The sequence below is a fragment of the Budorcas taxicolor genome, chromosome X, assembly GCF_023091745.1.
Source record: "Budorcas taxicolor isolate Tak-1 chromosome X, Takin1.1, whole genome shotgun sequence".
Taxonomy (NCBI): domain Eukaryota; kingdom Metazoa; phylum Chordata; class Mammalia; order Artiodactyla; family Bovidae; genus Budorcas; species Budorcas taxicolor.
This window is the reverse complement of record NC_068935.1, coordinates 103,383,006-103,410,794: the sequence shown is the minus strand read 5'-3', so window position 1 is coordinate 103,410,794 and position 27,789 is coordinate 103,383,006. Positions and strand designations below refer to the sequence as shown.

Sequence of the window (27,789 nt, the reverse complement as noted above, 5' to 3'; positions counted from 1 at the left end):
TGTGCAGCAGAAACCAACAGTGTTGTAAAGCAATATCCTCCCATTGAAAAACAAAAAATGTTGAGGCTGGGGACATCTTAAAGGCTTCTTCGCTTGTATGTTCGATACCTGAGCTGGGAAGACTTAGCACACATGGCAGATGGTATAACTGGGCTTCCTGGGCATCCCTCTGTCCCTATATGATCTCTTTGCATGGTGGCTTCAGGGTAACCAACTTCTATTTTTTTTAAGAGAATCAATTTATCTTATTTATTTGGGGCTGTGCTGGGTTTTTATTGCTACTCAGGCTTTTCTCTAGTTTCTGTACATAGGCTCTTCATTGCGGTGGCTTCTCTTACTGCGGAGTGCAGGCTCCAGGGGACATGGGCTCAGTAGTTGTGGCACGTGGGCTTACTTGCTCCACGGCATGTAGGGTCTTCCTGGATCAGGGGTCAAACCCACGTCTCCTGAATTGGCAGGTGGATTCTACCACTGAGCCACCAGGGAAGCCTGTAACCAACTTCTTATATGGGAGCTCAGGGCTCCAAAGATATGTATTCCCAAAGGGATAGAATTAGGCAGAAGTCATATAGGCTGTCATTGATTTAGCCTCAAAAGTCATGCAACATCGCTCCTGCCAAATTCTATTCATTAGAATGGAATCTCTAAGGCCAACCCTCATTCAAAGAGAGAGGAATTAGATTCCATATCTTGATGTGTCAAAGGGTTTGCAAACGTGTTCTAAAACCACACCGCACCAGCCTAACGTGTCTGTGGAACATAAAAGACATAAAAGGCATGTGTTTCTGGCCCCATCTCCAGCCCCTCAGCTTTTCTTTACAATCTCTACTCTCCAGCATCTCCCAGGCTTCTGTGTCACTTCTCTTGAGGCAGTGCAAGCAAGGGATGGAAAAGAATTTCCAGACATGGAGTATTGCAGAAAGGAGTGAGTTTATTAAGAACAAAGAACAGAGATAATGTGGGCCCTGTGGGTGCAGCGGGTCGACAACTCCTGACCGACCAGGGAGAGTCAACAGATTTTGTGGTTAATAGCCAACTTTTATAGCCTCCCTGGAGAAGGAAATGGCAATCTACTTCAGTACTATTGCCTGGAAAATCCCATGGACAGAGGAGCCTGGTAGGCTACAGTCCATGGGGTCGCAAAGAGTCGGACACAACTGAGTGACTTCACTTTCCTTTTTCCTTTTTATAGCCTCAAGACAAAGAAAATTTCTGCTGAAAGGCTGGCATTAGGTGGTTGGTTGGGGCACTATAGGGTGTTTACTGGAGTGGGCATCTTCACCTAATTCGGAGTCAGGAAGCTTGTTAGTGATGATCAATGGGCTTTTGGCAATGGTTACAAAGGGGCTCAGTCAGCTTTGGAGGTGACCTTGGTTCTGGTCTCTGCTTTTGTGGCCTTGGTGCAAGTCCTTGCACCTGTGGCCTTGGAGGCAGGACTCAACAACTTCTATAGCCAACTCTGCTCTCACCCAAAAATGTTGCCCCTCTGTTGCCATGCTTGTACTGTCTAACCTCCCTACTCACCTCCTTTTTGCTGGGACCTGTGAACCCCCAGAACCATGAGGAATAATATTAAAATGATTGTTGTTATTTTAAGTCACTAAATTTTGAGATGATCTGATAGGCAGCAATAGGTGCTTTCTTGAACTCAACACCTTTTTTGATGTCTACTGCTTCCTGAAAAACTTAAGCATGAACAGACTTCTGCCCAGAAGCTTTAAAGTTGAGTCTCTCTCCTTTTTTTTTTTAATTGTAGGAACACTTAACATGAGATATACCCTCTTAAACTGTCTTTTAAATAATTGTTTTATTTATTTATTTATGGCTGTACTGGGTCTTTGTTGCTGCGGGCGGGCTTCTCTATAGTTGCAGTGCGCGGGTTTCTCATTGTGGAGGCTTGTCTTGTTTTGGAGCACAGGCTCTAGGATGTGCAGGCTTTGGGAGTTGTGGCACACAGGCTCAGTTGCCCTTTGGCATGTGGGATCTTCCCGGGCCAGGGATTGAACCTGTGTCCCCTCCATGGGCAGGTGGGTTCTTAACCACTGGACCACTAGGGAAGTCCCTCTTGAATTTTTAAGTGCACACTACTATATATATATACATACATACATACATACATACATATACACACACACACACATATATATATACTTTTTTTTTGACTTGCACCACATGGCCTGTGGGATCTTAATTCCCTGACCAGGGATGGAACTCATGCCCCCTGCAGTGGAAGTGCGGTGTCTTAACCACTGGGCTGCCAGGGAAGTCCCTCACAATACAATATTGTTCGCTATAGCTACAGGGCTATACCGCAGAGTTCTAAAACTTCATCTTTTTATTTTTTTTTTTACCGCATCATGCACAGCTTATAGGATCTTAGTTCTCCAACCAGAGATTGAACCCTGGCCCTTGGCAGTGAAAGTACTGAGTCCTAACCATTGGACCACCAGGGAATTCTGTAGAACTTCATCTTGCATGACTGAAGCTTTACACCCATTGATGGACACCCCATGATCTCCCCTTGCCCCCAGAATTGAGGCTTAATTGAATTAATTTTTCTTTAATTAACAAAGCATAGGAAAAATATATCCCCATTTTATGTTTGACGAGTATCTAACCTTCTCAACAATCAATTAGCCAGATGTATAAACCTCACATTTCTCATTAAGAAATCCCTGAAGTTTGAAACTACAGAATACCAAAAAGTGTATGCTAAAAAATACATTTTTCACCATGAGTTCTTCTGGCTGTGCGCTATTATTGCCAATAAGACCCCAAATTAATAAGTTAAACCACACACACACACACAAAAACTGTATGGCAAATTTGAACTAATTTCAAAGCTTTCTTTGAAAATCAAGGATATTGGAAGATATCGAATGTTTTTAAAAACTTTGTAAGTGAAGTAGAGTTGATTTACAATGTTGTGTTGGTTTCAGGTGTACAGCAAAGTGAGTCAGTTATATATATACACATATTCTTTTTCAGATTCTTATCTTTTATAGGCTATTACAAGATATTACATATAGTTCCCTGTGCTATTTAAATATGTTCTCAAAATAAGGCAGATTACAAAATGATAGATTGTGTAATGATCCTGTCTCTCACACACCTTTATTCATCCAAGCATTCATATTCAAAAAGTACTCTTTGAGTACCTGATATTAATCAACAGTTTTGAGCCTTTTTGTATGCCAGGCGTTATACTAAAACTCTGTATAGCATCTTGCCTAATCCTTCTAACAGACCTTCAGTTCAGTCGCTTAGTCGTGTCTGACTCTTTGCAACCCCATGGACTGCAGCACACCAGGCTTCCCTGTCCATCACGAATTCCCAGAGCTTGCTCAAACTTATGTCCATCGAGTTGGTGGTGCCATCCAACCATCTCATGCATCTCTGTCATCCCCTTCTCTTCCTGCCTTCAGTCTTTCCCAGCCTCAGGGTCTTTTCCAATGAGTCAGTTCTTCATATCTGGTGGCCAAAGTATTGGAGTTTCAGTTTCAGCATCAGTCCTTCCAATGAATATTCAGGACTGATTTCCTTTAGGATTAACTTGTTTGATCTCCTTGCAGTTCAAGGGCCTCTCAAGAGTCTTCTCCAACACCACGGTTCAGAAGCATCTAACAGGCCTTGGGGGGATATTATTCTCTTTATTCCTGTTGCACATATGAGGAAACTAAGGCAGAGTGAAGCTGAGTAACTTGCCCACTTCTAAGTGGCCATGCCCAGATGGGGGCTCCGGGCTTGTACCCAAGTTTGGTTCAGTCACTCAGTCGTGTCTGACTCTTTGCGACCCCATGGACTGCAGCACACCAGGCCTCCCTGTCCATCACCAACTCCCAGAGGTTATTCAAACTCATGTCCATTGAGTCGGTGATGCCATCCAACCATCTCATCCTCTGTCATCCCCTTCACCTCCCACCTTCAATCTTTCCCAGCACCAGGGTCTTTTCAAATGAGTCAGCTCTTCACATCAGGTGGCCAAAGTATTGGAGTTTCAGCTTCAACATCAGTCCTTCTAATGAATATTCAGGACTGATCTCCTTTAGGATGGACTGGTTGGATCTCCTTGCAGTCCAAGGGACTCCCAAAAGTCTTCTCCAATACCACAGTTCAAAAGCATCAAAAAAAAAAAAAAGCATCAATTCTTCAGCGCTCAGCTTTCTTTATAGTCCAACTCTCACATCCATACATGACCACTGGAAAAACCATAGCCTTGACTAGACAGACCTTTGTCAGTAAAGTAATGTCTCTGCTTTTGAATATGCTGTCTAGGTTGGTCATAACGTTTCTTCCAAGGAGTAAGCATCTTTTAATTTCTTGACTGAAATCGCCATCTGCAATGATTTTGGAGCCCCCCAAAAATAAAGTCAGCCACTGTTTCCACTGTTTCCCCATCTATTTGCCATGAAGTGATGGGACGAGATGCCATGGTCTTAGTTTTCTGAATGTTGAGCTTGAAGCCAACTTTTTCACTCTCCTCTTTCACTTTCATCAAGAGGCTCTTTAGTTCTTCACTTTCTGCCATAAGGGTGGTGTCATCTGCATATCTGAAGTTACTTATATTTCTCCTGGCAATCTTGATTCCAGCTTGTGCTTCTTCTAGCCCAGCGTTTCTCATGATGTACTCTGCATAGAAGTTATATAAGCAGAGTGACAATATACAGCCTTGACGTACTCCTTTTCCTATTTGGAACCAGTCTGTTGTTCCATGTCCAGTTCTAACTGTTGCTTCCTGACCTGCATACAGATTTCTCAAGAGGTAGATCAGGTCTGGTATTCCCATCTCTTTCAGAATTTTCCACAGTTTATTGTGATCCACACAGTCAAAGGCTTTGGCGTAGTCAATAAAGCAGAAATAGATGTTTTTCTGGGACTCTCTTGCTTTTTTTATAATCCAGCGGATGTTGGCAATTTGATCTCTGTTCCCTTTGCCTTTTCTAAATCCATCTTGAACATCTGAAAGTTCGTGGTTCATGTATTGTTGAAGCCTGGCTTGGAGAATTTTGAGTGTTATTTTACTAGCGTGTGAGGTGAGTGCAATTGTGTGATAGTTTGAGCATTCTTTGGCATTGCCTTTCTTGGGGATTGGAATGAAAACTGACCTTTTCCAGTCCTGTGGCCACTGCTGCGTTTTCCAAATTTGCTGGCGTATTGAGTGCAGCACTTTCACAGCATCATCTTTCAGGATTTGAAATAGCTCAACTGGAATTCCATCAGGTTGCCATTTCCTCCTCCAGGAGATCTTCCTGACCCCGGGATCAATCCTGCATTGGCAAGTGGATTCTTTACCACTAACACTCCCACTGGGTACATATAATATGAATGTGCCCAGGACTCTCCCTTTAAAACCTCTATCTTCTGCTGCCTCGATATGCCCAGCAAGAAACTCAGGCACTGAGCTGAAGTGTCATTTTAAACAAGATCTTCACTTCAGGGAGATGAAGAGATCAAAAAGATCAACCTAGCCCAGGAACAAATAGTATAGACACAAACTTGGTAGGACAGGTTTTACACTTGGTTTGGGGTTAAATAAGTTCACGTGGCCTTTGTGGGCTTTTTTTTTTTTTTTGCATTTTTTTTTTTTGACATTTAACATTTTCAAACTTACACAAAAAAGAGAAAATAACACAGTGAACCCCCAGGTACCCATCAGCCAGTATAATTAGTATCCATTTATGTCCAATCTCACTTCATCTATACCCCACTCACTTTTTCCTTCCCCCACGTCCTCCCTACTGGATATTTCTTTGGCTTTATATATAAGCAATTTTATTTTGCTATTCAATTTTTTGGCTGCACCAGGTGACTTGTGGCATCTTAGTTTCCCGACCAGGGATTAAATGTGGGCCCTCAGCAGTGAAAGTGTGGAGTCCTAACCATTGGACCACCAGGGAATTCCATAATCAGTTTTATTTTTTGAAAATTGAAGTATAGTTGATTTATAATGTTTCAGGTGTACAGTCAAGTGATTCAGTTATATATATATATATATTCTTCAAATTCTTTTCCCTTATATGATCCTACTGAATTTTGTAAAGCAAATCCCAGCCATCATATTCTTTTATCCACAAATACTTCAAATCCACAAATATCTATCTTTTAAAGAAAAAGAATCCTTGTAAACATAACTGTAATACGAATATCACTCCCAAAGTAACTAACAGGATACCTTCATATCATTCAGTCTGTAGGGGAGTGAAAATCATTTTCCCTCTACCCTCTGGGTTCTTGGCTGAGCTGTTGCTGACAAGTGCTCAGCTGTGTCCAACTCTCTGCGACCCCATGAACTCTAGCCCACCAGGCTCCTCTGTCCATGGGATTTCCCAGACAAGATTACTAGGGTGGGTTGCCATTTCCTTCTCCAGGCGTCTTGGCTGAGAACCTGCTGTAATAAAAGGCAGATGAACAGGAGAAAAACAAATAGTAGTAACATGAATATCTCCTGTATTCATAAAAGAGCCCCAGGAATACTGAGTAACTCCCTGAAATGGCCCAAGATACCACCTTGTTTACTGTGCTCTTCCTGATAATCTCCTGTAACTGACTGTCTCCCCTGTCAACATCTTCCTTTGTCTTTAGCTGGAGATGGGATTTAAGCCACATCTAGCCACAAAAGAAGGTCTTGTTATACCCCTCTGCTGGGCTATCTGTCACAGCTAGGAGAGGTGGTTCAGGGACCCTGGTGAACCAAGGTCAATACTTTATTGTTTTGCCTTCCTTTTTGTTCTTAAATTTTCATCATTTCTTTTTTGAACAACTCATACATTTACATGCTTCACTATTCAAAAGATATCAAAGGGTATATAAGAGAAAGTCTGCTTCCACTCGTATTTTCAGCCACCCAGATCCTCTCCCCTAGAGCAACTAATTTTATCAGTTTCTTGTGTTTCTTTCAGAAATATCTGCATGTCCATACAAGTCAATTTGTTGTTATTTAGTCCCTAAGTCCTGTACAACTCTATTGTGGCCCCATGGACTATAGCCCACCAGGCTCCTCTGTCATAGAATTCTCCAGGCAAGAATACTAGTATTCTACTGGGGTGCCATTTCCTCTCCAGGGGATCTTCCTGACTCAGAGATTGAACCCATGTCTTCTGCATTTCAGGCAGATTCTTTACTGCTCAGCCGCCAATATCTCTCTCTATACGTACAGGTATGTGTATCAGTTCAGTTCACTTGCTCAGTCGTGTCTGACTCTTTGCGACCCCATGAATCGCAGCACACCAGGCCTCCCTGAGTTCACCAACTCCCAGAGTTCAATCAGACTCATGCCCATTGAGTCAATGATGCCATCCAGCCATCTAATCCTCTGTCATCCCCTTCGCCTCCTGTCCCCTATCCCTCCCAGCATCAGAGTCTTTTCCAGTGAGTCAACTCTTCGCATGAGGTGGCCAAAGTACTGGAGTTTCAGCTTCAGCATTAGTCCTTCCAATGAGCACCCAGGACTGATCTCCTTTAGAATGGACTGGTTGGATCTCCTTGCAGTCCAAGGGACTCTCAAGAGTCTTCCCCAACACCACAGTTCAAAAGCATCAATTCTTTGGTGCTCAGCTTTCTTCACAGTCCAACTCACATACATAGATGACCACTGGAAAAACCATAGCCTTGACTAGACGGACCTTTGTTGGCAAAGTAATGTCTCTACTTTTTAATATGCTGTCTAGGTTGGTCATAACTTTCCTTCCAAGGAGTAAGCATCTTTTAATTTCATGGCTGCAATCACCATCTGCAGTGATTTGGGAGCGCCAAAAAACAAAGTCTGACACTGTTTCCACTGTTTCCCCATCTATTTGCCATGAAGTGATGGGACCAGATGCCATGATCTTAGTTTTCTGAAAGTTGAGCTTTAAGCCAACTTTTTCACTCTCCTCTTTCACTTTCATCAAGAGGCTTTTTAGTTCTTCTTCACTTTCTGCCATAAGGGTGGTGTCATCTGCATATCTAAAGTTACTTATATTTCTCCTGGCAATCTTGATTCCAGCTTGTGCTTCTTCCAGCCCAGCGTTTCTCATGATGTACTCTGCATATAAGTTAAATAAGCAGGGTGACAATATACAGCCTTGACGTACTCCTTTTCCTATTTGGAACCAGTCTGTTTTTCCATGTCCAGTTCTAACTGTTGCTTCCTGACCTACATATAGGTTTCTCAAGAGGCAGATCAGGTGCTCTGGTATTCCCATCTCTTTCAGAATTTTCCACAGTTTCTTGTGATCCACACAGTCAAAGGCTTTGTCATAGTCAATAAAGGAGAAATAGATGTTTTTCTGGAACTCGCTTTTTTGATGATCCAGCAGATGTTGGCAATTTGATCTCTGGTTCCTCTGCCTTTTCTGAAACCAGCTTGAACATCTGGAAGTTCATGGTTCATGTATTGCTGAAGCCTGGCTTGGAGAATTTTGGAATCAGGAGAGAGAGGTCTGGAATTCTCAAGGAGGAAGAAAGGACAAATTTTTTCTTCCTCTACATTCCTTCAGTTCAGTTCACTTCAGTTCAGTTGCTCAGTCGTGTCCAGCTCTTTGCAACCCCATGAATTGCAGCACACCAGGCCTCCCTGTCTCTCACCATATCCCGGAGTTCACTCAGACTCATGTTCATCGAGTCCGTGATGCCATCCAGCCATCTCATCCTCTGTCGTCCCCTTCTCCTCCTGCCCCCAATCCTTCCCAGCATCAGAGTCTTTTCCAATGAGTCAACTCTTCGCATGAGGTGGCCAAAGTACTGCAGTTTCAGCTTTAGCATCATTCCTTCCAGAGAAATCCCAGGGCTAATCTCCTTCAGAATGGACTGGTTGGATCTCCTTGCAGTCCAAGGGACCCTCAAGAGTCTTCTCCAACACCACAGTTCAAACGCATCAATTCTTCGGCGCTCAGCCTTCTTCACAGTCCAACTCTCACATCCATACATGACCACAGGAAAAACCATAGCCTTGACTAGATGGACCTTAGTCGGCAAAGTAATGTCTCTGCTTTTGAATATGCTATCTAGGTTGGTCATAACTTTTCTTCGAATCAGTAAGCATCTTTTAATTTCATGGCTGCAATCACCATCTGCAGTGATTTTGGAGCCCAAAAAAATAAAGTCTGACACTGTTTCCACTGTTTCCCCATCTATTTCCCATGAAGTGATGGGACCGGATGCCATGATCTTAGTTTTCTGAATGTTGAGCTTTAAGCCAACTTTTTCACTCTCCTCTTTCACTTTCATCAAGAGGCTTTTTAGTTCCTCTTCACTTTCTGACATAAGGGTGGTGTTATCTGCATATCTCAGGTTTTTGATATTTCTCCCAGCAATCTTGATTCCAGCTTGTGTTTCTTCCAGTCCAGCATTTCTCATGATGTACTCTGCATATAAGTTCAATTAGCAGGGTGACAATATACAGCCTTGACGTACTCCTTTTCCTATTTGGAACCAGTCTGTTGTTCCATGTCCAGTTCTAACTGTTGCTTCCTGACCTGCATACAGATTTCTCAAGAGGCAGGTTAGGTGGTCTGGTATTCCCATCTCTTTCAGAATTTTCCACAGTTTCTTATGATCCACACAGTCAAAGGCTTTGGCATAGTCAATAAAGCAGAAGTAGATGTTTTTCTGGAACTCTCTTGCTTTTTCCATGATCCAACAGATGTTGGCAATTTGATCTCTGGTTCCTCTGCCTTTTCGAAAACCATCTTGAACATCAGAGAGTTCATGGCTCATGTATTGCTGAAGTCTGGCTTGGAGAATTTTGAGCATTACTTTACTAGCATGTGAGATGAGTGCAATTGTGTGGTAGTTTGAGCATTCTTTGGCATTGCGTGTCTTTGGGATTGGAATGAAAACTGACCTTTTCCAGTCCTGTGGCCACTGCTGAGTTTCCAAATTTGCTGGAATATTGAGTGCAGCACTTTCACAGCATCATCTTTCAGGATTTGAAACAGCTCAACTGGAATTCCATCACCTCCACTAGCTTTGTTCGTAGTGATGCTTTCTAAGGCCCACTTGACTTCACATTCCAGGATGTCTGGCTCTAGATGAGTGATCACATCATCATGATTGTCTGGGTCGTGAAGATCTTTTTTGTACAGTTCTTCCGTGTGTTCTTGCCACCTCTTCTTAATATCTTCTGCTTCTGTTAGGTCCATACCATTTCTGTCCTTTATCAAGCCCATCTTTGCATGAAATGTTCCCTTGGTATCTCTAATTTTCTTGAAGAGATCTCTAGTCTTTCCGATTCTGTTCTTTTCCTCTATTTCTTTGCACTGATCGCTGAAGAAGGCTTTCTTATCTCTTCTTGCTATTCTTTGGAACTCTGCATTCAGATGCTTATATCTTTCCTTTTCTCCTTTGTTTTTTGCCTCTCTTCTTTTCACAGCTATTTGTAAGGCCTCCCCAGACAGCCATTTTGCTTATTTGTATTTCTTTTCCATGAGGATGGTCTTGATCCCTGTCTCCTGTATAATGTCACGAACCTCATTCCATAGTTCATCAGGCACTCTATCTATCAGATCTAGGCCCTTAAATCTATTTCTCACTTCCACTGTATAATCATAAGGGATTTGATTTAGGTCATATCTGAATGGTCTAGTGGTTTTCCCTACTTTCTTCAATTTATGTCTGAATTTGGTAATAAGGAGTTCATGATCTGAGCCACAGTCAGCTCCTGGTCTTGCTTTTGTTAACTGTATAGAGCTTCTCCATCTTTGGCTGCAGAGAATATAATCAATCTGATTTTGGTGTTGACCATCTGGTGATATCCATGTGTAGCGTCTTCTCTTGTGTTGTTGGAAGAGGGTTTTTTCTATGACTAGTGCATTTTCTTGGCAAAACTCTATTAGTCTTTGCCGTGCTTCATTTTGTATTCCAAGGCCAAATTTGCCTGTTACTCCAGGTGTTTCTTGATTTCCTACTTTTGCATTCCAGTCCCCTATCATGAAAAGGACATCTTTTTTGGGTGTTAGTTCTAAAAGTCCTTGTAGGTCTTCATAAAACCATTCAACTTCAGCTTCTTCAGTGTTACTGGTTGGGGCATAGACTTGCATTACTGTGATATTGAATGGTTTGCCTTGGAAACAAACAGAGATCATTCTGTCGTTTTTGAGATTGCATCCAAGTACTGCATTTCGGACTCTTTTGCTGACCATGATGGCTACTCCATTTCTTCTGAGGGATTCCTGCCCACAGTAGTAGATATAATGGTCATCTGAGTTAAATTCACCTATTCCAGTCCATTTTAGTTCGCTGATTTCTGGAATGTCACCCTTGCTTAGGATTATGTAATAATACTGTATCCTGCCTGAGGACAGTCTCTGGATTAAACCTTCTGGCTAATCCTGTTATCTTAAAATGTTAATTATGGGAGTAGGTCTATATAACAATAATGTATCCTGCCTGAGTTAGACAAGGCTGTGTTCCTGTGATCAGATAGACGGGTCATGGTGGAGAGGTCTGACAGAATGTGGTCCACTGGAGAAGGGAATGACAAACCACTTCAGTATTCTTGCCTTGAGAACCCCATGAACAGTATGAAAAGGCAAAATGACAGGATACTGAAAGAGGAACTCCCCAGGTCAGTAGGTGCCCAATATGCTACTGGAGATCAGTGGAGAAATAACTCCAGAAAGAATGAAGGGGTGGAGCCAAAGATATGTGTATAGATAGGCATATTCCCTTCCTTTCTACATAAATGGTAGCACACAATACACAGTGGTTTGCTCTTTGATTTTTTTGTTTTCACTTAACAGGAAATCTCCCCGCCCCCCCCCCCCCCCCCCCCCCGCCTAACAGGATATCTTTACAATCAATTCATAGGGCTTTCTGGTCTTATTTCAGCTGATGAGTATTTCAAAGAATGAAGACACTGTCACTTAGTTAACTGCAAGTCTTCTAATTGGTAGACTTTCAGGCTATTTGCAATTTTTTCAAACAAGTAAAGCTGTACTGCATGAACTTAAAAATAAGACCCAAACAGCTTTTTAATAAGCAACTTCGCTTACCTAGAAACAAATTAAAATTCCAATTAAGGCAGCACCTTGTTATATAAGATAACGAATGATAAACTACTCTGGTTGGTTGGATATTGTTCAGTTGCTCAGTCATATCTGACTCTTTGTGACCCCATGGACTGCAGCATGCCAGTCTTCCCTGCCCTTTACTATCTCCTGGAGTTTGCTCAAACTTATGTCCATCAAGTTGGTGATGCCATCCAACCATCTCATCCTCTGTCATCCCCTTTTCCTCCTGCCTTCAGTCTTTCCCAGCATCAGGGTCTTTTCCAATGAGTCAGTTCTTCGCATCAGGTGGCCAAACACTGGAGCTTCAGCTTCAGCGTCAGTCCTTCGAATGAATATTCAGGGTTGATTTCCTTTAGGATGGACTGCTTTGCTCTCCTTGCTGTCCAAGACTCTCAAGAGCCTTCTCCAACAATTGATGAAAACATCAATTCTTCAGCATTCAGCCTACTTTATGGTCCATCTCTCACATCCATACATGACCACTGGAAAAACCACAGCTTTGACTAGACAGACCTTTGTCACCCTAGTGATGTCTCTGCTTTTTAACATGCTGTGTAGGTTTGTCATAGCTTTTCTTCCAAGGAGCAAGCGTCTTTTAATTTCATGGCTGCAGTCACCATCTGCAGTGATTTTGGAGCCCAAGAAAATAAAGTCTGTCACTGTTTCCATTTTTTTCCCCATCTATTTGCCATGAAGTGATGGGACCAGATGCCATGATCTCAGTATTTTGAATGTTGAGTTTTAAGCCAGCTTTTTGACTCTCCTCTTTCAGTTTCATCAAGAGGCTCTTTAGTTCTTTGCTTTCTGCCATAAGGGTAGTGTCATCTGCCTATCTGAGGTTGGTGATATTTCTCCTGGCAATCTTGATTCCAGCTTGTGCTTCTTCCAGCCATGCATTTTGCATGATGTACTCTGCATAAAAGTTAAATAAACAGGGTGACAAAATACAGCCTTGACGTACTCCTTTCCCAAATCTGAACCAGTCTGTGTTCCATGTCCGGTTCTAACTGTTGCTTCTTGACCTGCATACTGGTTTCTCAGGAGACAGGTAAGATGGTCTGGTATTCCCATCTCTCTAAGAATTTCCCATAGTTTGCTGTGATCTACACAGTTAAAGGCTTTAGCATGGTCAGTGAAGCAGAAGTAGATGTTTTTCTGGAATTCCCTTGCTTTTTCTATGATCCATTGGATGTTGGCAACTTGGTCTTTTGTTCCTCTACCTTTTCTAAATCCAGCTTGTACATCTGGAAATTCAGCTCTAGAGAAGCAGAAAATATAGAATGCATCTTTTGCTGCCTTGGGCCAGGTTAAAAGTTGTGTGTGAAGTGGGAGGATGAAACTGCAGCAGGGGAAATTACAGATGAATTCATTTTGAAAAAAAGAGTCACACTGAAGTGTGTATAGAATGTATGGTATAGGGGGAGAGTTGTTATTATTTCAATTAAAAAAAAAAAAGCCTCCTCGAACTTAAAAACTCTAGTATTAACGTGGCATTATAGGACTGTAAATATTGGACATTCCAAGATAAATCACAGACATAATGCAAAATCTGACCCAGTTCTTAGGAACACAGACTATAAAACACTATAATGAAGGCAAAAATCCACATCGAATCTCCATTGTCTCAGACAATGCAATTTAAAGAAGTACTTCCCTATTCTGTAGTGTTACCACCAGTAAATGTTAATAATTTTCTTCCTGCCCTTTGTCATTAATATATGCTTGCCACTTTGGGGCAAACATCTCCGGTTTGCTTTTTTGGTGGGTGGTGAAAGGTGAGAGGAATGCAGTTACGTAGCGGATTTTCCCACAAACAGGCAGCACAGACATAAGATCTTTCCACATTGCACTTGATGCTCTGAATTATTAATTAGGATGTTAAATGTATTGCTTAGTGCATGAGATTATATTTAACGCCATATACTGACGATCTGAGCTTTGCACCTTCCTGGGTTTGAAAATTAGATTCTGTAACACCAGGATTTCTTAGGTTTGTTCAGAGACTCGTACGTGTAACCAGGGTGGGGAATCACTTTAAGCAGACCCAAGGAGGTGAAAAGTCAACTAAGGTCTAGGGTGGAATCCCCAAATAGGAACTGGGAAAAGAGCAATATCCACTATTAGCTCCTTGGCACTTTACTCCCAGGTTCTATCTTCCAGACAATTATGTCTAGAAGTATTAGAAAAGACTTGGGCTCGCATCCATCAGACCTGGGTTCAGATATAGATTCCACCAAAACCTAAGATACAAAAACAGGGGATGAGATTAATAAATTATGGTGCATTGCTTCAGTGAAATAGCATGTAATTATTAAGCTAAAAATTTTATGCAAAAAGCATTTTATACAAACATTTTGTGAAATGGATGGTACCGCAGCATTTAATGTAAAGGCAAAACGTTGGAAGCATTCTAAATGCCTGCTAAAATGGGTTTGGAAAAATAAATTATGATCCATCCATAATGTTGTGAGCTGACCAAGGCCAGTTTGGTCAGGCAGTCTTCAAGGCTCTCTTGTAGCTTCCCCATCTAGCCACCAGGTTGTAACAAGAGTGAGTCTCAGGCCCAAATCAGCCAGGTTGAAATTAACAAGCAGGCCTAAGCAACAGTGGTACAGCCTCTTCAGTATATCTAAAGGGGTCCCAGCTTGGTCCTAACATGCAAAAAGCATTTAAGGTGGAGGCTACATTACTCTAGAAGCAAGATTCCGTTAGCCTTGAAGGCAGCATCAAGCAATCAGAATATCCAAATTCATGGTAGAACAAAGGGCCCTTAGGGATCCACCCAGAGGTGTCCCTGAGCACAGGCTACACACCTGCCTAGATCCAGCTGCCCTGTTTGTGCAAGTTTGGAGAGCGTCTCTAAAATAATTCAGCCAATCTATATACCTTGAATACTTCTCAATGCAACAGTAAGAGCCCATTGGGAATACCCGTTGTGCAGATTCACTTGCTATGTCATTCTGCTAATTAGCAAAATCTAGTGTTGATGGGCGGAGAAGGCAATGGCACCCCACTTCAGTACTCTTGCCTGGAAAATCCCATGGACGGAGGAGCCTGGTGGGCTGCAGTCCATGGGGTCACTAAGAGTCGGACACCACTGAGCGACTTCACTTTCACTTTTCACTTTCATGCATTGGAGACGGAAATGGCAGCCCACTCCAGTGTTCTTGCCTGGAGAATCCCAGAGGCAGCAGAGCCTGGTGGGCTGCCGTTTGTGGGGTCACATAGAATTGGACATGACTGAAGTGACGCAGCAGCAGCAGCAGCAGCAGCAGCAGTGTTGATAGGAGATAAAAATAGAGGAGGCACTTGGAGGGTGACTTTTCTGATTAAAAGTTGGTTGGCTGCTCCTGGAGTGGGTGTTCCTGTGAAAAGCAGCTCACTAGCCCTAAAAGCCTAGCTTAAACTAAATAACAGGTACTTTATAACACACTGCCCATCTTTAAAGCAAATTAGAGACATCCTAACATAGACAAGTTGCCTGGAGAATCCCAGGGACGGGGGAGCCTGGTGGGCTGCTGTCTATGGGGTCGCACAGAGTCGGACACGACTGAAGCGACTTAGCAGCAGCAGCAGCAGCAGCAACACAGACAACAGAATACTATGCACCAGTTGAAAAGAGTAGGCTATATCACTTCCTGCCACAGCATTTTCAAGTGAAATAAGCAAGAATATATAACATGATTTTTATTTTTATAAAAAAATAAAATCTTGTGTATGACTAAATAGGTGTAAAGGAAAATCTAGACAGGTATGTAGAACTCACTGTTACCCTTAGAGAATAATTAGCGGGGAGAGAAGGAAGAAACCTTCCATTGTTTCTTTTTGCATTTCTGCACTTTGAATTTTTTATGAGTATGTATTACTTTGATAACATGAATTTTTTAAATTAATGCTTTTTATAAAAGGATGTTGTGGAAGAATAATTACGTGGAGAAATGTCTATCATATATCCTTGGGTAAAATCTAGTAGATAGAATACATTAGATATGACAACCATTGTCTCCTCATCTGTGTGCAACTCCCCCAATTGGAGATTGTATCAATATTTTCCAAAGATGGTCATGCCAATAAATATCTCAGTGTGCAAGCTCTTCTGATGTGACTTTGACAGGCCTCCATTGACAGGTGGCGGTGGGGGTGAGGGTCTGTGTTCCCTCCCCTTAATCTGTGCAGACCTTTCTTTTTCATTTAATGTTTATTTTCTATTAGAGTATAGCTGATTTACAGTGTTATATTAGTTTCAAATGCACAGCAAAATGATTCAATTATACATATTTCCATTCTTTTCTGGATTCTATTCCCAATAGGTTATTACAGAATATTGAACAGTTCTCTTTTTTGCACAGTAGGTCCCTGTTGATTATCTGTTTTCTATATACTCATAATACTCTTTCTCTCACTCAGTTGTGTCCGACTCTTTGCAGTCTCATGGACTGTAGCCTGCCAAGTTCCTCTGTCCATGGAATTCTCCAGGCAAGAATACTGGAGTGGGTAGCCATTCCCCTCTCCAGGGGATCTTCCCAACCCAGGGATTGAACCCAGGTCTTCCCACATTTCAGGCAGATTCTGTACTGTTTGAGCCACCAAGGAAGCCCCATTTTATATTTTATGTATAGGAGTGTGTATATGTTAATTCCAAATTCCTAATGTATTGTTCCCCCACCTTTCACCTTTGGTAATCACAAATTTATTTTCAGAGTCTAAATCTGTTACTATTTCGTAAATAAGTTCTTTTGTATCATTTTTTCAGATGCCACATAAAAGGGATATCATATGATATTTTCTTTCTCTGACTTCGCTTAGTATGATAAACTAGTTCAATCCAAGTTGCTGCAAATGGCATTAGTTCATTTTTTTTATGGCTGAGTAATATTCCACTGTGGGCTTCCCAAGTGGCTCAGTGTTAAAGAATCCACCTGTCAGTGAAGTAGACATAGGAGATGCAGTTTTGATCCCAGGGTTGGGAAGATCCCCTGGAGGTGGAAATGGCAACCCCCTCCAGCATTCTTGCCTGAAAAATCCCATGGATGATGAAGCTGGTGGGCTACAGTCCATAGGGTCGCCAAGAGTCAGACACGACTGAGCACAATATTCTATTGTATATATGAACCACATCTTCTTTATCCATTCATCTGTCCATAGACATTGAGTCGCTTCCATGTCTTAGCTATTGTGAATAGTGCTGGTATGAACGTTGGGGTACATGTATCTTTCCAAATTATGGTTATCTCTGGATATATGTCCAGGAGTGGGATTGCAGGATCATATGGTAGTTCTATTTTTAGTTTTTAAAGGAACCCCCATATTGTTCTCCATAGTAGCTATACCAATTTACATTCCCACCAACAGCATAGGAGGGTTCCCTTTTCTTTGAAGATGGCCATTCTGACCCGTGTGAAGTAATACCTCATTGTGGTTTTGACTTGCACTTCTCTAATAGTTAGCAATGTTGAGCATCTTTTCATGTGCGTTTTGGCCATCTGGGCAGAACTTTCTGTGTTGACCAGACAAGTGATGTGATGAGCAAGTGAGCAAGGAAGTGATTGATGCTCAAAACCACAATGAGGTATCACTTCAAGATGGCTGCCACTTGGCTTTCTCTCTCTCTTGGGACACACACTTGAGCCTTTGGGGTCCTGAGCCATCATGTAAGACATCTGGTTACCCTGAAGCCACCATGCTGGAGTGATCATGTAGACGTCTTTCCATGTGGAAAGCGCATACAGAAATAGAGAGCAAGGAAGATACCCAGTATGCCCAGCTGTGCCAACTCCCAGCTGTTTAAGTCTTCCTACTCCAAGTGTCAGAAGCCTTCAAGATGACACCACCTCCAGCCACCATCTGACAGCAATGGTGTGAGAGATTCTCCAAGTCAGGACACTACTCAGCCGAGCTGCTTCCAAATTTCTGATGCAAGGAAAGCCTAAGAGATAATCAAAGCTAATGATTTGAAACCACTAAGTTTGATGGCAATTGTAGTGTAGAATCAATAACAGCTATAGCCCTCTTGAGAGAGCCTGCCACTTCCTCCGGAGAAGGCAATGGCACCCCACTCCAGGACTCTTGCCTGGAAAATCCCATGGGCAGAGGAGCCTGGTAGGCTGCAGTCCATGGGGTCGCTAAGAGTCGGACATGACTGAGCGACTTCCCTTTCACTTCTCACTTTCATGCATTGGAGAAGGAAATGGCAACCCACTCCAGTGTTCTTGCCTGGAGAATCCCAGGGATGGGGGAGCCTGGTGGGCTGCCGTCTATGGGGTCGCACAGAGTCAGACACGATTGAAGTGACTTAGCAGCAGTAGCAGCAGCCACTTCCTCAGTCTGGGAGGGGAAGCCCTAGGAATCCATTGGTTCCACACGCACCCACACATACCACCAGGGACAGGACCCCTGGAGGCTTTCTGACCCTGGCGAGGCTTCTGTTTCTCTCTTCCGGAAATTTATAACACGAATACCCCCATTGAGCCTCCTAGCTTGAGAACACTAGGAACTTCGGCTTCAGTCTGTACTTTGTGCTCCAACCTGTGGAAGACAGAAAAAGGAATCAAACACTCAGGGAAAAGCAGGAAAGAGAGAGACCCCATAGCCTCAAATCAGGACCCTCCTTTCCTATATTTGTCTTGTTCCTGATGCTCTTCCTTCGTTCTTCCTTGAGACACGCTTATAACCATCATTACCATCACCTTTATTATTATGACTAAGGGTGACTGACCACTCACATGTCAAGCAGTGTTCTAGGTGCTCTATGTGTGATAACTTTATTTTTTATTTATTTTTAAAGAGCTCAGCTTTTTATTTTAAACCTGTTACTAAAGCAGTTTAGTCAAAAAGACCAAAGCCCATGTCATCATCAAACTCTTCAGATTCTTCTTTTTTTGCTTCTACTTTCTTCTCTTTAGCTGGGGCAGCAGTGGTGGAGGGGACAGGACCTCCTGCGGGTTCAGCACCAGCTGCTGGGACAAGTCCACCAGCCCCCATGCTGCAGACGAGGCTCCCATCGTTGACATTGGCCAAAACCTCTGCAAACAAGCCTGGTCAGAAAGGTTTGATGTTTACACCAGCTGCTTTAATGAGGGCATTGTTCTTACACTCTGTGACTGTCACCTCATCATTGTGCAGGATGAGGGCTGAGTAGATGCAAGCAAGCTCTGAGAAGGAGGCCATGATTCAGGGCGAGTGCTAGGTGGGGGCTATTGGGCACGGTGCTAGTCGCCCAGATAAAGTGAAGGTCTTACCCCAACCGGGCCTTAGCTTCCTTATGACTGCGTACTTTAGCGGCTGCTGAGGAAAGGGCTCTGTGTATTAACTTTAATCCTCGCATGATCTATGAGGTGAACATCACGATTATCCATATTTACAGATGGGGAAACTGGGCCCTAAACAGAAAAGTCACTCATCTAACGTCACACAGGCAGTCGGATAACAGGAGCTCTCTCTCTATCCAACACTGTTGTTATAGACCCTATTTTTTGGGTTTGTTTAGTCACTCACTCATGTCCAACTCTTTTGCGACCCAATGGACTGCAGCCCGCCAGGCTCCTCTGTAAATGGGGATTCTCCAGGCAAGGAAACTGGAGTGGGTTGCCCTGCCCTCCTCCCAACCAAGGGATTAAACCCGCCCTGTATTGGCAGGTGGATTCTTTACCACTAATGCACCAGTGAAAGTGAAAGTCGCTTAGTCTTATCCAACTCTTTGTGACTCCACAGACTGTATACTCCATGGAATTCTCTAGGCCAGGATACTGGAGTGGGTAGCCTTTCCCATCTCCAGGGGATCTTCTCAACCCAGGAATCAAACCGGGGTCTCCTGCATTGCAGGCAGATTCTTTACCAACTGAGCTACAAGGGAAGCCCAATAATACTGGAGTGGGTAGCCTATCCCTTCTCCAGGGGATTTTCCCGACCCAGGAATTGAACTGGGGTCTCCTGCATTGAGCTATCAGGGAAGCCACCAGGGATTACGTATTAAACTCAGTCACTCATCCTTAGATCCTGCCAATAGAGACCCTCTGTTTTTGTTACAATCACTTGCAAGTAAATTGCTTCTAATCAAGCCCCATATGTATGGAAGCATTCCAGTTTGATAAAACTTGGTACAAATAAATTTAACATGAGTCCAGAGGGAAGGTTGCAGGAGAGACACTGTGATAGCTCCAGATACAAGTACAGGTCAGAACTACAGGTCACTGGGGCTTCCGGTTCCAGGCTCAGTGGCTGGTTGAGGGAGAGAGCACTGCGGCTGCACAGGAGTGGTGTGGGGGCAGGTCCTCAGGTAAATTCAGGAGGAGAGGTTGGAAGGAAATGACTCAAAACTCCAGTTGGATTGGACTTTGGGTCATCATAATGTGTTAATGTTGGCTCATTAGTTGTGACAAATATACACCAAAGTAACATAAGAGGTTAACAACAGGGGAAACTGGGTATGCGGTATGTGGGAAACCTCTGTCTTTGCTACTTTTCAGGACACCTCAAACTATTGTCAAGTTTTAAAATAAATTATCTTTGGCTGTGCTGGGTCTTTGTGGCTGCGCTCAGGCTTTCTCTAGTTGTGGCAAGTGGGAGCTACTTCTGTAGTTGCGGTGCACAGGCTTCTCATTCTGGTGGCTTCTCTTGTTGCGAAGCATGGTCTCTACAGAGCACAGGCTTTAGTAGTTGTAGCTCACAGGCTTAGTTGCCCCGCAGCATGTGGAATCTTGCTGGACCAGGGATTGGACTCGTGTCCCCTCCATTGGCAGGTGAATTCTTAACCACTGGACCACCAGGGAAATCCTGTTCTCAAATTTAAAATGTCCTCAAACAAGCAAACCAACCTTCTGTAACTGGAAGGCGGAATGGGGCCCCAAGAGACAGTCCAACAGTGAACAAAAGAGGGAGCGAAGGCCAGACCAGGAGTCTGAACACCAGGTGAGTTAGAAACATGAGGGTGAGTCCAATCTGCCCTCCTCTCCTCAGCCCTGGGAACCCCGCCCAGCGTGCACTGGAACTCAGGACACTCAAGATGTGGGTGGGAGTGGGGTGGTGCATGCCTGAGGGCAATGACAGTGCAAAGCCAGGCTCCCATGTTCCCCTCTGGGCTATCACTAACGACCCAGAGCAGGTCAGTGCAAGGCACTCCTGCAGGCTGCTTGTGCAGGGTTCCTGCTGTCACCCTCTGAGGTTGAAGGAAGGTATCTGGAGACTAGAGATTTTTCATTCATAACTCACTGCATTCATAAGGAAGGGGAAGTAGCTGCCAGAGGTGATGGAAGAAGAGAGAGCACAGCTGCTTTTCCTGATGCTGGTAATTGATCAGTAATGACCAATGCACACTCCTGAGTCTAGACTCTTTCCCCTTATGGGCAGCAGGATGGATGCCCAACAGCAGGCTGGAACTAGGTAGGAGTGAAAGTGTTAGTTGCCCAGTCACGTCCAACTCTTTGTGACCCCATGGACTGTAGTCCACCAGTCTTCTCTGTCCATGGAATTCTCCAGGCAAGAATACTGGAGTGGGTTGCCATGCCCTTCTCCAGAGGCTCTTCCCCACTGAGGGGATCTTCCCTACCCAGGGATCAAACCCAGGTCTTCCCATATGGCAGGCAGATTCTTCACCATCTGAGCCACCAGGGAAGCCCTGTAGCTAGGAGTGTGGTCTCCCAAAGGGTGGGGGCTTGAAGACTTGCTAGAAGCTTCCCATGGATGGAGGAGCCTGGTGGGCTACAGTCCACGGGTCGCAAAGAGTCGGACACGACTGAGCGACTTCACTTTCACTTTCAATAGTTGTAGGGGCTGGGGAGGGAGAGACGAGGCAGTGACTAGGTCTGGAGAAAGGATGATCAGGTAGGTTTGGGGGCCCAGCTGAGTGCCAGTCCCCAGGGTAGGGAAAGTTCCACAGCTGCAATCAGCAACCCATTATAGGAAGAGAAGGCAGGCAGTCACATGATTCTGGGATCTGGGTTTTGCCCAGTAGTTCCAAGAGAAGGCCTGAGAGGCAAGGGAACCAGGGTATGGTGAAGAGAAAGAGTGAGCGGTAATCTATGGGTCCAAAGCAGAATGAGGATGGCAGAAAAGATAGAAAGGGAATCAGTGGGGGATATAGAGGACCAGGGGCCTTATCAGGTGACCCAGCATTCCAGCCAGCTCCTGTCAGCTTCAGAAACTGTCTTGAAAACAGTTGTGGCCCAAGTGTGGCCTCACCTATGTGATTATCTGGAAATTGAACTTGCTGTGATCACTTCACTAGCAGAAGATTCTCTCCAATACTTTGTGTGTGAATAGAAGGCATCATTTGTTAAGCTGTTCACCCATTCATTCATTCATATATCCAATTTTTAACTATTTATTTATTGGTTGTACTGGGTCTTCGTTGCTACATGAGGGCCTTCTATAGTTGAGGTGAGACAGGGCTGCTCTTCCTTGCTGTGCGCAGGCTTCTCATTGCAGTGGCTTCTCTTGTTGCAGAGCAGGGGCTCTAGGCACCCAGGCTTCAACATTGCAGCACACAGACTCCGTGCTTGTGGCACTCCGGAGCTTAGTTGGGCTTAGTTGCTCTGTAGCATGTGGAATCTTCCCAGACCAGGGATTGAACCCATCTCCCCTGTGTTGGATTCCTATCCACTGTACCACCAGCAAGTTCTCATATATCCAATGTTGAGTGTTTCCAAAGTGCTCCGTCAACTAGATCCTGCTATGTTGGAGCTGAGCCATATGAAAAGAAGCTTTTTCCCCTTTCCCCCTTCAAATGGGATGTGAAGTCTCAGGTTATTTACACAGGGTTCAGCTCCAAGTTCATGGAGCACACTGCAAACATCCAACGCTGGATATATGAATGAACGAGTGAATGAACAAATTAAGCAATTTCTATTTATTTTAAATATGCTCATCCACTAGGTGCAATCTGAGAATACTCTTAAAATACTGTAGGTGTAATTTACATACCATAAAATGCACGAGTCTGAAGTGAACAGCTTGTGGTATTCTCATCTATGCATATCTCCCATGTAACCACTGTCCAGATCAACATACAGAACATTTCCATCACCCCAGAAAGTTCCCTTGTGCCCCTTCTCAGTCTACCTCCCTCACCCTCAGATAAGGAACATTATGGTTTCTGTCATCATAGATTCAGAGGACATGGTGCATTTTTTTGCTCCACTGGGTCTTTGTTGCTTTGTGCAGACTTTCTCTAGTTATGGAGAGTGGGGGTTACTCTTTGTTGTGGGGCACAGCCTCAGTAGTTGCAGCTCCTGGGCTCTAGAGTTGTGGCGCACAGGCTTGGTTTCTCTGTGGCATGTGAAATCTTCCCAGACCAAGGATTGAACCTGTGTCCCCTGCCTTGGCAGACAGATTCTTATCCACTGCGCTACCAGGGAAGTCCCCACATGGTGCTTTTGATTAGGTTTTTCATGGCGGTGTGTGTTGGGGTGGGGGGCGGGTGGAGAGAACTAATGCAAAGCCACGGAAGTCAGTAACCAGTGGCTCAATGAGATGAAACTTGGAAATAAGATTGCACTCTGTCTCAGAGTTTAATCAGGAAAACAAATACGGCGGAAACCATGGAAGGGAGTGGGAAGTTCTCACGAATGGAGAGGTGTGGTCTGTACAGTCATCCCCCAAACGGGGCTTATTATAGTACCCTGTCAATCTGAGTACAAACATCCAGTTTTCCCAGCAGGTGTGTTCTGTCTATGGAGATGGGTACATAGAACCTCATGCGTTAAATATTTGCTGTGGTTGCATACTCACCAAGTTGATTTTGGGTAACTAGGATTCCTATGTCACTTGCATTTTTGGAGAGAATACGCTGACCAGGTTGTCATGAATATGCAGACTACCACGTACTTATATATGTCAAAATGGTATTTGCACCATTAAGAACCTACAACTTTATTGGTTGGGTCAATGTCATGGAGTCAGATTCCCTCTGGGACACTGACAAAACTGGGGTTCTCAGACTGGGAAGCTGAAGCCTGGATTTTGCCCTGTAGTGAATTCCCATAGTAAATACCATCTCTAAGATCTCTTGTTAAGACAGCCGTAAACATGCCAACCACAACTCTGGCCTTTCTTTGGAAACTTCCACCCTCACTGAAGACGTGTTTTGTAAACACAAGAATCTCCAAACATAAGCTGAAATCGAATACAAATAATTCCTACCAAGTCAAAGGGAGATACAGCTCCTCAAGATTCCAAGAAGCAAGCTAGATTTTTAAAACTTTTTTTATTGTCAAATATGACACAAACATACAACATCAGTGTTCAAAATATCGATAATAATGAAGCGAACACTAGTGTAACAATATCCACCTAGGTCATCATGAAATGACCAACCTGCCCCAATCCTTCTGCATGTCCCTTTAAAATATGTTTTTTTAAATTTCTTGGCCACACTACACAGCATATGGGACCTTAGCTTCCCAATGAGGGATCAAACCCACACCCCCTGCATGGGAAGCGCAGAGTCTTTACTGCTGGATTGCCAGGAAAGTCCTGCATGTCCTTTCTAGACATATCCCCCTCTCTACCACCCTGTAGGTAACTTGTATGGCATTTTTATGGCAATCATTTCCTTGCTTTTCTTTATACTTTGACCATCTATGCTGCATCCATATAGTATACTTTCTTTTTGCCTGATTTTGAACTTTGTATAAATGGAGTCAAACCGTTCATTTCTTATTTTTATATAGTATAAATGTGATATATAATACATAATGTTAGTTATATTTATTCAGTTTCATTATGATATAGTATCCCATTGTATGAAATATATACCACAATTTATTTAATCAATATACCATAATTTATTATTAATATGTCCTGTAGTATTTATTCTAAGGAATGGAACTGCTGGGTCATAAGTCTGGTATTTCTTCAGCTTTAATAAACAAGGCAATGTTTTCAAAAACTGTTGTTCCAGTTTATACTTCCACCCTCATGTTATGAGAGTTTCAGTTGATTCACATCCTTGCCTACACTTGGCATGGTCAGACTTCTAAACTTTTGCCAGTCAAGTGGTGTGTTGGTATCTCGTGGTTTCAAATTTGCATTTCTCTGTTAATGCACTGCAGATGGTGATTGCAGCCATGAAATTAAAAGACGCTTACTCCTTGGAAGAAAAGTTATGACCAACCTAGATAGCATATTCAAAAGCAGAGACATTACTTTGCCAACTAAGGTCCGTCTAGTCGAGGCTATGGTTTTTCCTGTGGTCATGTATGGATGTGAGAGTTGGACTTGTGAAGAAGGCTGAGCGCCGAAGAATTGATGCTTTTGAACTGTGGTGTTGGAGAAGACTCTTGAAGTCCCTTGGACTGCAAGGAGATCAGCCCTGGGATTTCTTTGGAAGGAATGATGCTAAAGCTGAAACGCCAGTACTTTGGGCACCTCATGCGAAGAGTTGACTCATTGGAAAAGACTGATGCTGGGAGGGATTGGGGGCAGGAGGAGAAGGGGACGACAGAGGATGAGATGGCTGGATGGCATCACTGACTCGATGGACGTGGGTCTGAGTGAACTCCAGGAGTTGGTGATGGACAGGGAGGCCTGGCGTGCTGCAATTCATGGGGTCGCAAGGAGTCGGACACGACTGAGCAACTGAACTGAACTGAACTGAACTATTAACGCAGTTGAGCATGTTTTTATATAGTGGCTGGTCTTTTGTTTTTTTTCTTCTGTAAAGTATCTATTCAAGTCAGTTGCCCATTTTTCCATCAGGTTGTCTCTATCTTACTGATTTGTAGGAGCAATTTCCACTTTCTGGATATAATTGATCTTTTCCCATTTGGGGACTTGTATTTTCACTTTATGGGTTTTAAAAATTTGCTTTATTTTTCAGAACACTTTAGATTGAGAAGAACTGAGAAGATATTACATATACCTCACACTCAGTTTTCCTTATTATCAACAGCTTACATTAGTAGGGCAATTTGTCATTGTTAATGAACCAATAGTGATATTAATACGTTATTATTGACTAGAATCCATACTTTATTCAGATTTCCTTTTCCAAGGTGCTCTGTCAACTGGGTCCTGCTAGCTTGGAGCTGAACCGTATGAAAAGAAGCTTTTTTCCCCTTTCCCTCTTCAAATGGTATGTAAAATCTCAGGTTATTTACACAGGGTTCAGCTCACACCCACTTTTCCATTCTGCATATTGTATCTTTTGGAAAAAAAAAATCCTTAATTTTCATTGAGCAGGGCTCCACAGGGCTCCCTGATGGCTGATTTACAGGGACCAGACCATCTCACCATGGTCTCTCTGGGATCACTCAGAACAGAGTTAGAGAAGCAAACTGTATTATGTGTTTCTTCAAGTCTTCTATCTGGCCCTCTCCTTTTGGAACTCAAGAAGCAGGAATTTGACATTTTTGTTTTCTGGTTCTTTTCCAAGAGTCTTCCCCTCAGGGCAGTAGATGGCTGGAGTCTGGGCGATTTGGCTTGGGAGGAGAGGTGTGCCGAGAATGGGGGAGGAGGTTTCTTTTAAGCTAACACATGGGTCATTACTTCAAATGTTATCCTGGGCACACATATCCATCTTGAAATGCTTCAGTGGAAAAAGTTAACTGCACATCACCGGTTGTTTACTGAATGCTAAAGATTGAATCAGAAGGGCTGTGTTCACAAAGCAGAACTGCTGAGGACTCAGAATGTGACCTTGAGTACATATGCCCTCCCCCAGGTTTCCATCTCTCAATCTATGATACAAGGAGGAGCCTTCCTACAGCATTTATCCTGCTGAATTTCAAGGCTATAAGCAGCAGCAATGTCCCTTTGAGACCTCAGATGAAAAGGGGTCTTAGATTTAAAGGATAAGCTATTCACCCTTGGCTCAAAAAAAGGACATTATTTCTCAAGACAGAGTATGAAAGATTGTGAGATTTTGAGGTTTCCTGGGTGGGGAGGAATAGGCAGGATTTATATTATGTTCCAGTCTATTTATAATACTTTTGGTCTACTTCAAATTAAAAGAAATAAGAATGTCCTAGAACTCTTTCAAGAACAGAAAAATTCACTCCTCTCCCCGTTTTTCAGGCTGGATGAAATTGCAAGAGTTGTGCTCTACTTTTAGCTGATTATGCCCCTAAATAAAGTTTAGACAAATTTTTTTAGGACTGTTGTCTACAACCTGTTCTACAATATGTAGTAAGATGCACAAAGAATGAAATTTTAGTTGATATGAAGAGAAATGATTCCATCATGCTTAAAAATGAATTTTTAAAAATGATTCAATTCTTATTGATATTTATTTTTTCAAGTCAGTGATTTTAGAGTTGATGTTTTGAACTTAAACTAAACAGTTAATGGTAACCTGATGGGCTTTCTTCCTGTCATAGTTTAGTTTTTGCTATCTGAAATAACTCCTATGCATGCATATTGAAACCACATCCGTGTTTCAAGGCCATCAGCTGTTTTCCGAACACAGTTGATACACTGTCACTTCTTGCTTCATATCGAGGTTAAAAAACCACCCATGAGATGAGAAGGGAGGATACTGGCCAAATTAGTTATGTCTAGCCTTCACATACTAAAGGATGGATGAAGGAAATAATTAACTAATGTAATTAACTCGGGTAGATCAATAAGTCTTAGGGTTGCCAGATTTAGCAAATCAGAATGTAGGACGCCCAGTTATATTTGCATTTCAGATAAACAACAAATAACTTTTTTTTAGTTTTAAGTATGTCCCATGAAATATTCACGTTTACCCTAAAAATTATTCGTTGTTTATCTGAAATTCAAACGTAACTGGGCGTCCTGTAGTTCATCTGGCACCCCTACTTGGAGTGCTGGGATTTCCCGAGGCGCCTGGCTTCCTCCAAGC

General features: G+C 43.1%; 1 pseudogene; it reads right to left on the bottom strand.

Moving 5' to 3' along the window:
* Window positions 1–18,812: 18,812 nt before the first annotated feature.
* Window positions 18,813–19,157, bottom strand: LOC128070509 (60S acidic ribosomal protein P1-like; annotated as a pseudogene).
* Window positions 19,158–27,789: the final 8,632 nt, after the last annotated feature.